The sequence below is a fragment of the Erithacus rubecula genome, assembly GCF_903797595.1.
Source record: "Erithacus rubecula genome assembly, contig: scaffold_134_arrow_ctg1, whole genome shotgun sequence".
In the NCBI taxonomy this organism is placed as follows: Eukaryota; Metazoa; Chordata; class Aves; order Passeriformes; family Muscicapidae; genus Erithacus; species Erithacus rubecula.
In genome coordinates this window covers 313,987-325,050 of record NW_027636160.1, presented here as the reverse complement: position 1 = coordinate 325,050, position 11,064 = coordinate 313,987, and the positions used below count along the sequence as shown (strand labels likewise).

The 11,064-nt window shown below is 51.2% G+C and overlaps 1 pseudogene across 1 annotated transcript; it reads left to right on the top strand.

Annotated features, from left to right (window-relative positions):
• Window positions 1–2,199: 2,199 nt before the first annotated feature.
• Window positions 2,200–3,133, top strand: LOC306815447 (olfactory receptor 14J1-like; annotated as a pseudogene). The gene has a single exon. The product of its transcript is annotated as an olfactory receptor 14J1-like (transcript).
• Window positions 3,134–11,064: the final 7,931 nt, after the last annotated feature.

Genomic DNA, 11,064 nt, shown 5'->3' with positions numbered 1-11,064 from the left:
TCCTTGGGTCCATGAGGCCATACAATTAGCAAATCTCCAAAGTATCAGAAAAAGACTCCTTAACACTAATTTGGAATTAAAGAGGGCATCCTTTATTCAGGCCTGAGATCCAATATGGGATAACACCTAACCAACATGTGATTCTAAAAGTGTATTTCCCATATGCAGTTGCTACCTTTGACTTAAAACTTACCCATTTCATAAACCCCACCCCAAATTCCCAGTTTCTATCCTCACTTTTTCTACCACTGCACCCTTGAGGCAGATGTCTTCTTCTGGTTTTCAAATCATCTCTGCTGGGAAAGGTCTTTCAATGCACTGCTCCCCTGCTTGAAGTTTACATGCACATTAAAACTGAATGATCCCTTTTGGCATAAAGTCCAAGGCTTTGTGTGGCCAGGCAGAGGCAGGCAGAACACAGAGCTGTCAGCAAAGGAAGGGGCCAGCCAGGTGCGGCTGGGGGATGACGACAGCCTGCAGGGACAGAGGTGCAGGGCATGGACACCTAGGACAGCCTGGGCTGCAGAGGGCACAGGGATGGGCAGCAGGTGAAAGGCCCTGCCAGAGCCAACTGCTGCAGCACTTGGGTCATGGCTGCTGGCCCTGGGCCTGAGGCAGCAGGGAAAAAGTGAGCCTTGCTGTGCTGGGGAAGTAATTGCCTCCTTGTCCCTGCTCAGCAGCCTGGCAGGGGCCGCCCCATGATCCTGCCCTTGGCATTGCTCATCCCCAGGGCCCAGTGTCCCAGGATGCGCCCTGAGCAATGAGGGAGGGACACGATCTACCTTGCCAGGGGCTGGGCTCAGGCTTTGGTCCTCTGCATTCCTGAAACACACCTAGGTTTTCTGAGCATCAGAGACAGCTTTCCCTTGTTTGTCACCATCTGTCATCACTGCCACCAGTATTCTGCTCTAACTGAAACTTGGAGACACTTTTACACTCATATCCCTCAGTGCAATCCATTAAAACTTCAAGAAACTTTGGAGTTGCAATTGATCATATAGTTGTTGAGAATTTTTTGGGACACTCGCTCAGGGACTGAATCTGATGTAAACAGCACCAAATCCCTGAGAGAGCCATTAAGGTCCTTGTGCTGTGTCTGTGCTGCTCAGCTGGGTCGGGCTCTTGGCACAGAGGAAGTTCCTGCAACCAAGAAGACCTTCAAAAAGACATTTCTGCTGAGGAGCAGCTCCTCTCCCAGCCCAGGAGGGCTGGGGCTCTGCCTGCAGCCACCCCAGGCACAGCATAGAGGCACAGAGAGCTTCAATCAGTCAGGGCTGGGAAGATGCTCACAAGTGACTGGGGCAGAATCACTCCCAGCCTTTGACACAGGGACCCTCTGGCTTCAGGACAATGCAGCTGCAGCTCCTGGAGAGATCTAAAGCTGGAACATCCCAATGCCTACAGACTCTGTGAGTACATTCTCTGATCTCTCTTGTGTAGAGCAGCAATGGGTGCCCAGGGCTCTCCTGCAGAGCAGGGTGCTGCAGCCCAGGGCACTGTGCTGTTGCAGGGACTCTGCTGCCTGCCAGGGACAGCTCTCAGCCAGCCCTGGGAGCTGCCCACAACACTGGGGAACAAGGTCTGGGTGTAAGGATAGAGCCACTATGGATTGGAATTGTTTTTGAGTGGTGAGAACGCTGCAATGGTCAGGACTTCTCCCACCATGACATGTAACTCCAGAACACTTCCAAGGTGATTTTACAGAGAGCAGAGCATGGCAGGGGTTATATAAAAAGGAAAATCCCCTTTTTTAATCTACTGCTCTGAGCTGCCTGAATAGAAAACTGTGCAATGATATTAATCTCTGAGTTTAATTTGGAGAAAATATATATTACCTCAGATCCCACTAAACCAGGCTTTGCAGCATCAGTGCTGCATTTCCAGCCTCCTCAGGGTTGCTGTGACATTGCCATCAGAGCCTGCAGAGGAAGAGCTGGCCCTGGGCAGTGCCCTGTGCTGAGAGAGATCTGCAGGGCAGAGCTGAGCCCCCAGGGCTGGGTTGGGCTCTGGCAGCACTGGCAGGGCTCAGCCCTGGGCCCAGAAAATCAGCTGCTGGCAGGGACAGCTCCAGGCAGCAGAGCCCTGGGCAGGCAGTGGGGGAAAGTGCTACCAAGATGTGCTGGGATATTTAAATTCCTCTCAAAACAGAACTATTCCATGATTACTTTTTTTACAGATCCCCATTCCAAGACACTGCAAATGTCCAACAGCAGCTCTATCAGCCACTTCCTCCTGCTGGCACTGGCAGACACGCGGCAGCTGCAGCTCCTGCACTTCTGCCTCTTCCTGGGCATCTCCCTGGCTGCCCTCCTGGCCAACGGCCTCATCATCAGCACCGTAGTCTGCAGCCACCACCTGCACACCCCCATGTTCTTCTTCCTGCTCAACCTGGCCCTCACTGACCTGGGCTGCATCTGCACCACTGTGCCCAAAGCCATGCACAATTCCCTCTGGGACACCAGGAACATCTCCTATTCAGGATGTGCTACTCAGGTTTTCTTTTTTTTTTTTCTTTATGTCAGCAGAATTTTTCCTCCTGACCATCATGTGCTACGACCGCTACGTGTCCATCTGCAAACCCCTGCACTACGGGACCCTCCTGGGCAGCAGAGCTTGTGCCCACATGGCAGCAGCTGCCTGGGCCAGTGGCTTTCTCAATGCTCTGCTGCACACGGCCAATACATTTTCCCTGCCCCTGTGCCAGGGCAATGTCCTGGGCCAGTTCTTCTGTGAAATCCCCCTGATCCTGAAACTCTCCTGCTCACACTCAAACTTTATGGAACTTGGGCTTCTTGCTGTTAGTGCTTGTTTAGGTTTTGGCTGTTTTGTGTTCATTGTTTACTCCTATGTGCAGATCTTCAGGGCTGTGCTGAGAATTCCCTCTGAGCATGGACGGCACAAAGCCTTTTCCACCTGCCTCCCTCACCTGGCTGTGGTCTCCCTGTTTATCAGCACTAGCATATTCACCTACCTGAAGCCTCCATCCATCTCCTCCCCATCCCTGGATCTGGCCCTGTCAGTTCTGTACTCGGTGGTGCCTCCAGCCCTGAACCCCCTTATCTACAGCCTGAGGAACCAGGAGTTCAAGGACGGTCTGAGGATAATTATCATGAACACTTTTCAGAAGGAATAAACTCTCTCCTGTATAACTCTTTTGGTGTTCCTCATTAATGCCCACTCTGTGTCTTGTGGGGGTTTTGCTGTCACAGGTATTATATTTTTGAGAATTTGTTAACTGTTAAATTTTTATCTGTGCCTTTTTTACTTCATAATTCACATTCCTAGTGTGAACCACATGCTATATAACCCAGGGGTTGTACTACATATGTGCTTACACAAGATAAAGAACTCTGGATTGCCATGTTTGCCTGACATCTTTCGTCCCTGGCTGCTCTGGAGCTGCAGGGTCTGTTCCTCTGGGAATATCTAGGGTGAAAAGGGATGCTCACTGCTAGGCAGCTCCAGGGCTTCTGCTCCATAACCTCCCCTTCCTTGACTTCCACACTCCCCTTCAGAGCCCCTGTGTTGGTTTAAGGCCTCAGGGCTGTCTCACTTCTGTCCCAGTCCTGCTGTGTGACTGTGCAGGGACAGGTCATGGACTCTGCAACAGCATTTCCATCATGCAAGAGAATCTCCCCAGTGCAGGGCCTGAAAGCTTCAATCTCCGTCCCAGTTTGCTCTCAAGGATGTTCCCAACAGTGCCCCAGAGAGGAGAAGAGCAGTGACAGCCAAAGTGTGGCAGTGTTCAGGGTGGGGCTGTCCCAGCAGTGTCCCTGCAAAGTCAGTGTGGCTTCCAGCAGTGCCCTCTCACCCCAGGTCACAGAGGTTGCTCTTCCCTGCCTGGAGGGACATCAAGTGAGCGGGTCAGGAGTCTGTGTTTGCAGTGCAGGGACATTCCACAGTACTGAACATTCTGTGTGTGTGGGGGGGAGACACAAACCCAGTGAGCACAAACACCTTCAGCTGTTTCTGGTGTTTCTAGAGAGCAACGACCCCTGGGAACCCCTGGATGCAAGGCTGGGATGAGCTCCTGTGCCCAGAGTTCCCTGTGTCCATCCCTCTGGCCCCTGGGGTAGGGGCAGGCCAGGGTGACACACGCAGGGTTGAGGTCCCTGCCAGGCTCTGGCAGTGGCAGCAGAGCCCAGGAGCCCCTGCCCTGCTGCAATGAACTGTCTGTGCGTGTGCCAGGGAAGGACTCGTGTCCCTGGACACCCCTGGGGCTGTGAGCAGGGCATGAGCCCAGCTCAGGGGTGGGCACCTGACAGAGCCCTGACATTTCTGGCTGTGCCCATAAGAGCAGAGTTGGGTAATTTGGCTGTTGTTAAACCCCTATGGGCATCCAGTGACAACTGAGTGTCTCTGTCACTGTCCCTCCTTACACAGAAAACAGTAAGGTGAACAGTTGTGTGTCACTATAAAGAGAGATTAATGTCAGGGGGACTGCAAAGCAAGGGCCAAATGCAGAAGCAAGGAAAACCACGGAGACAAGAATTCAGCACAAGAATTCAACACATGTCATAGTTGCTTTAGAAGACAAGTGTATTAATACAGAATATCCAGAGGCCCTCTTATCCCCCTTTTGTCCCTGCTGATCAGGACATCCCATGGAATGGAAGATCCCTTGGGTCAGTCCAGCCCAGCTGTCCCATCCCTGTGTCCCCAAGAACACTTGCCCCCCCTCCAGCCCATTGGTTTAGGGGTTGCAGAGATGCCTCATGTGGGGCCAGCCCTGCTCAGGAGCAGCCAAAGCCTTGGGCTGGGACCAAACCCACTCCAGCTCCGATAGCCAAGCACAGCAGGACAGGGGCTACACTGGGCAAAGGGAACTCCATCCCAGCCACACCCATGCCAAGGGGGCTCAGGGGGCTCTTCCCACCTCTGTTATTCCACAATTCAATGAATCCATTCCTTGGAGAGCTCTTTGATGACAGAATTGACAGACAGGCAAAAGCAGAGCTATAAAATGCACCAGTACAAACACAGCAGCTCCTGTGAGGAATGAACCCTCCCAGGGCAGTGCTGTGGCAAGAGAAGAACCCAGGGGGAGGAGGATGAGCTCACTGCATATGTGTGTGTCCCAAGGCACAGAGGGTGACAGTGGGCAGAGGTCAGGGCAGGGCTGGCAGTGGCAAGGGCAGAGCCAGGGGCAGTGAAATGGGAGTGTGCAGCCTGCAGGAACACAGCAGCAGCTGTGGGACAGCACAGGACAAGCTGTGCTGGACATGGCCAAGGGTCCTGCAGGGCTGGCAGTGCCCAGGAGAAGCCAAGTCTTGGTGCCCTGGAGCACAGCAGGGTCTGTGCCACCAAGGGCTGTGAGGAGACACCTTGTCCTGAACCTAAAAGTTCTGTCATTTGCAACAATTCCATTAGGTTCAGTGTCACAATGCTCTCCTTGGATCCATGAGGCCCCACAGTGACACAATGATCCCTTGGTTCCATTTATTCCACCCTGTTACATGAACCATTAGTTCCATGGGACTGTGTAGTGTCACAGTGGTATCCTTGGTCCCATGGTGACACAGTTGCCACAATTTCCATGGTACCACAACTGTTCCTTGGTCCCACGAGGCCCTACAGTGTGACAATGGCCCCTTGCTGCCATGACACTGTGTAACGTCACAGTTGTCTCCATGATTCCATACTGCCCTGCAGTGTCACAATGCACCATTGGTCAATAAGGCTCCAGTGTCACCATGACCCCTTGGTTCCATGGACCCCACAGTGTCACTGTGGTCCCCTTGGTCCACAAGGCTCTGAAGTTCCACAATGGCTTTTTGGTTCCATGAGGTTTGGTACAGTCACAATTCACTCCTTGGCTCCATGAGGCCCTGCTGATTCACAGTGCCCATGATCCCATAAGTTTCCATGGAACCACCATGGTGTCCTTGGATCTGCAGTATCTCAACGATCTCCTTGGTACCATCCTGCCCCAATGTCTCAGTGGCTTTTTGGTTCCATGAGTTTCCACAGTGCCACAACGGTCTCCTTAGCGCCATGAGAATACAAAAATTCCACATAAACATTGAGCAACGCCTGATTAACATACCCAAGAACATCTGTCTGCATTCAAATTAGGGGTTAAAGGTGAGAATGGCACCAGCAGCTTCCATCTGCAACAGAGACCTAGGAAAAGGACAGGGACAGAGACTTCAGCTGAAAGACTCTGTGAATTCACAGAATCACAGAATCACTAGGCTGGAAGAGAGCTTCAAGATCAAGTCCTATTCCTGCCCAACACCTCCATATGGCACCAATTGCCATAACTAGTCTTTTCTTAAACATACAGGGATGGTGTCTCCACCAACCCCTTGAGAGACCATTCCAGAATTTTGCCACATTTCCTGTAAAAAACATTTTTCTTAATATCCAATCTGTATGTCCCTTGGCAGAGCTTAAGACTGTGTCCTCTCATTATGTTGCTGCCTGGTGAAAGAGACAAACCTCCACCTGGCTAAAACCACGGTTCAGGAAGCTGTAGAGAGTAACAAGGTAACCTCTGAGTCTACTTCTCCCCAGGATAAACATCCCCAGTTCCCAGCTACTCCTCACAGGACTTGTGTTCCAGACCCCTCACCAGCCTTGTTGCCCTTCTCTGCACATGCTCCAGCCCCTCCATGTCCTTACTGAATTGGGGGACACAGAACTGGACACAGCACACGACGTGCTGCTCAACCAGTGCCCAGCACAGGGGAAGAATCACTGCCCTGGTCCTGCTGGCCACACCATTCCTGATCCAAGCCAGGAGTCATTTGCCTTCTTGGCCACCTGGGCACACTGCTGGCTCATGTCCAGCCTGCTGTCCATCACTGCCCCCAGCTCCCTTTCTTTTTGGCCACTGTACAGCCACTCTGTCCCCAGCCTGTAGCACTGCAGGGGTTGTTGTGGCCAAAGTGCACCACCCAGCATTTGTTAAACTTCAAATTGATGGACTTAATCCCTGGATGCAGCCTTTCCATATCCCTCTGCAGAGCTTCCTAACTTCTAGAACACTCATACCCAGCTTGGTGTCATCTGTAAATATGCTGATGGCGCACTCAGTGCCCTCATCCAGATCATCAATGCAGATACTGAAATCCACGCTGGTTGGCTCTGATCCCTCAGCCATCCTGTAGGTGCCCTGTGATGGCACCCAAGGTGATCTGTTCCATCACCTTGCTGGGCACCATGGTCAGGCTGACAGGCCTGGAGTTCCCCAGATCCTCCTTGCAGCCCTTCCTGGGGATGGGATCACATTGACACCTCCAGTCCTCTGGGACCTCGCTGGTGAGCCAGGACTGATGATAAATGATGGAGAGCAGCTTGGGATCCTTATCCAACAGTTCCATCATCCCCCGAATATGGATCCCATCTGGTTGTAGAGACACCTATGAGCATCTGAGTGGCTCAGCAGGTCCCCCGTTATTTCTCCCTGGATTATAGGATCTGTTCTGCTCCCTGCCCCATCTACCAGCTCAGGAGAACACGTGTCCTGAGGACAACTTGTATTATTTTGAAAACTTAGGCCAAGAAGGAGTTATGTACCTCAGCCTTTTCCTTATCTTTGGTAAACATATTCCACCCCTCCTTCCCTCCCCCAGTAAGGAATCAAGGTTCTCCTTTTCCCTCCTTTTGCCATTAATGTATGGATAAAACAATTTTTGTTATCCTACACAGAACTGCCAGCTCAAGTCCTAATTGAGCTTTCACCTCATTTTCTTTCTTCATGACCTGACAGCATTCTTAAACACTTCTTGACTTTCTCGCCCCTTTGTCTAAAGTTGATGCACCTTCCTTTTTTCCTGAGTTCCTGAAAAAAGCTCCATGTCCAGCCAGGCCAGTTGTTTTCCTCACTGGCTCATCTTCTGGGACACTGGTAAAGGCTGCTTCTGCTTCTTTTAGATTCATTTCTTTAAGAATATCCATCCTTTTTGGAATCCTTTGTTTTAAGGACTGTTTCCCTCAAAAACAATTAGTACCTGATTTGTACACCCCAAATCTGCATCCTGAATAGGTTGAAGTCTGCTCTCTGTAACTCCGGTGTTAGAAATTTTGTTGATGGCCCACCTTCTTTCACAGGATGTTTAAAATCTTAATTATTTCATGATAACTGTACCCAAATAGCCTCTGATCACCACATCATCCACCAGCCCTTCTCTGTTTGTGAACAGCGGGACACAGAGCTTTCCTTGGAAGTGGAAAGAGAAGGAAACCTCCCCAGAGTGCAGCCTGGAAGGTTCATCCTGGAGGTGAGGAAACAGCAAATTCCCTGCCAGGGCAGAATGTTGGTTGCCGAGGTGTCCCAGCTGAGGCTGGGCCATGCCATGGCTCTGTGTGCCAGGAGCCGGCAGCGCTGGGTGCAGGGAGCCCAGGGAGGGCACAGCAATGCTGGGCTGAGAAATGCTGGGGGGACAGCGAGATGGGCGTGTGCAGCCAGCCAGGGCAGAGGAGCAGCACGCACAGGGGCACAGGCTGCAGGAGAGATGGCCAAGGGCTGGGCAGGGCTGGCAGGGCCAGAGGCACCCAGGCCTTTGTGCCCTGGGCTGGGCAGCGCCTCCGGAACCGCACAGGAGGAACTTTCCCTGCAGGGGCTGCACTTTGCTGCTGCCTCGGCCCTCCCTGAGCAGGCTGGCAGGGCTTGCAGGGTGATGCCATTTGTCCTTGCTGCCCCTCCCATCCCAGTGCCCCAGGAACAGCCCCGAGCCACCCGTGAGGAACAGGCCCTGCTGGGCCAGGCCTGGGCTCAGCCCTTGGCCTTTCTGCTGCCTCCAACCAGCCCAGGCCTTGCTCAGCATTGCAGTTCCTGCTCACAGCCTTTGCCTCCTACAATCCTGCCCTCAAGGATCTGCTCTCACCAGTCCCAGGGAGCCTTTGGCAGTCCCTGCCCTCAGTGGGGACACTGATGCTCCAAGGCACTTGGAGTTTTGCTTCTGACTCCTTGAGCAGCTTCTTCAACCTTCTCTCAGTGCCTGTGGCTCCTGGACTCAGCCCCAAATCCACCCTAAGAGTCATAAAAATAAAGCAAGCCACCAGGAGTTGTCTTCTTTCAATTGTAATCAAGTCTCCAGGGCTTATACAGCTGCTTGGAGTCAGTTTGGAGCTCTGTTGAAGTGGAAGATTTCAAAGTTTATTTTACTTTATTTACCTTGGGGGAATATTTTTCTACTTTTCAGTGCAGAGAGAAACTCATAGCAGAATTTCTCAAATGATCTTGATGCTGAATGTTTTCTTAGGAGATCTGGGCACATGGAAGAAAGAGCCTCTTGCATGGTGACCCTGTTTGGACAACCTGCTCCTCACCCCCAGCCTCACCATGTCATGATATCTCTCACCTGGGACTGACAACTCATAATATCAAAATATCTTATAAATTTATAATTCAATTAAAATAATGTTAAATATTAAAATTACAGTTATATTCTTCTTATTTATAATATTGGTATTCTATAGTTTTAAAACTTAATTTTTTATTTTTTATATTAAAACTCTATGCATTATCAGCAATAAAAAAAAATTATTGGTCATTCACTCTAAATTACACAATTCCTTTAATTAATTAAATAAGCTCTATTTGTTACCAATTTCTCCTTCTAAGATAATTCATAATATCTGCAGTTATTTCATAATCTGTATTATCTTATTTTTCTCAGACAGGGTCAAGGTGGGCACTTCGGGGTTCAGGGAGACATTTCTGAGGCACATTTTGGGCAGTTTTGGGTCTGGGGAAAGAATTTAGAAGGAGTCTGAGAGACTGAAGTGTACTTGAGGGCATCGAGTGTGATTTAAGAGAGAACTTAGGGATCCTGGGTGAAGGTGTGGGCTTCAGAGTAGCACATGAGGGTCCAGGGGTGCCCTTGAGGTCAAGGAGGGGAATCTTGGGCCCTTGGGGGTCTGGGTGGGCACTTGGGGCTCTAACGGGGCTCTCTGGGGCGCGGGGGATCATGGGAGTTGTAGGCACAGGTATAATACAGTTTGATGTTGCCGTGGAGCATCATGGGAGCCCGAGGCGCAGCTGCCATGTCTGCTGGTGGGCCGCGAGGCATGATGGGAGATGAAGTCTCAGCTCGACCAGCACTCTATGGAACTGTGAAGCCTGCTGGGAGCTGTAGTCCCGGAAGTGGCTCAGATATTTCGTTTGGGGGTCCAGGAGGGCACTTGGAGGACACATTTGCGTCTGAGCCACAACTCAAGTCCTCCAAGTGGAAAATATGTGGTTCGGGAGCACTTTGGAGGAGCTTGGGAGGTTGAACCAGGCCCTTTAGGGTGCAGGGCGTGGCAGGAATTTTAAGCGAATGATTGGGTTCTGAGCTGCTCTGAACTCGTGGAGAATGAGAGAAGATCAATTCCCGGAAGTTGCTGTAAGGGGCATTTATGGTGTTGGGAGCATTCAGGGGATCTGTGGAGGCTTTTAGGGATTTCCAAATGGGAGCTGAAGGAGCACTTAAGGATCCTTGTGGGTCTGGGGATACTTATGGGACGTATGGGGGGATTCCAGAGTTCTGTGGAGCGTGGGGCATGATGGGAATAGTAGTCCCAGCTCCATTGGTGCTTTATGGGGCCGCGGGGCATGACGGGGGTTAGAGGCAGAAAGGAAAGATGGCGCCAACTCCAGGCACCAACCCCGAAGCACCGATCCTCGGCCTGAACCTCCTTGGTGGCACCTTGGGCTGGCACACACCTGAGGGGTGTGTCTGTTTTCCATGGTGAAAACTAAGAGTTTTAGATTGCACCAAAAATAAGAAAAGAGACACATCCCTCTGCCTAAGTGAAGCTGGTCTTCCAAGCAAAACAGGTCCCAGGTGAGGGAGGACAGACAGGATGGGGTTGGGGAATGTGGAGCAAGGTTGTCCACACTGGGTCAGACCTCAAGGCACAGCTTCTCTGAGCAGGCCAGACCTCCTGAGGAGAGAACCAGGGTTAGTATCAATCACTAGATGCTGCAATCACCTCTACTCCAAAGAGAACAACAATAAAATACACCCTTTAAAATTAGAATGCGTATTTCTCAAAAGCTCTTTAAAATATTTTTCCACAATTGGAATAGGAAAACCTCGCGATGAACTGCACCAGACCAGAGGGAAATCAAGG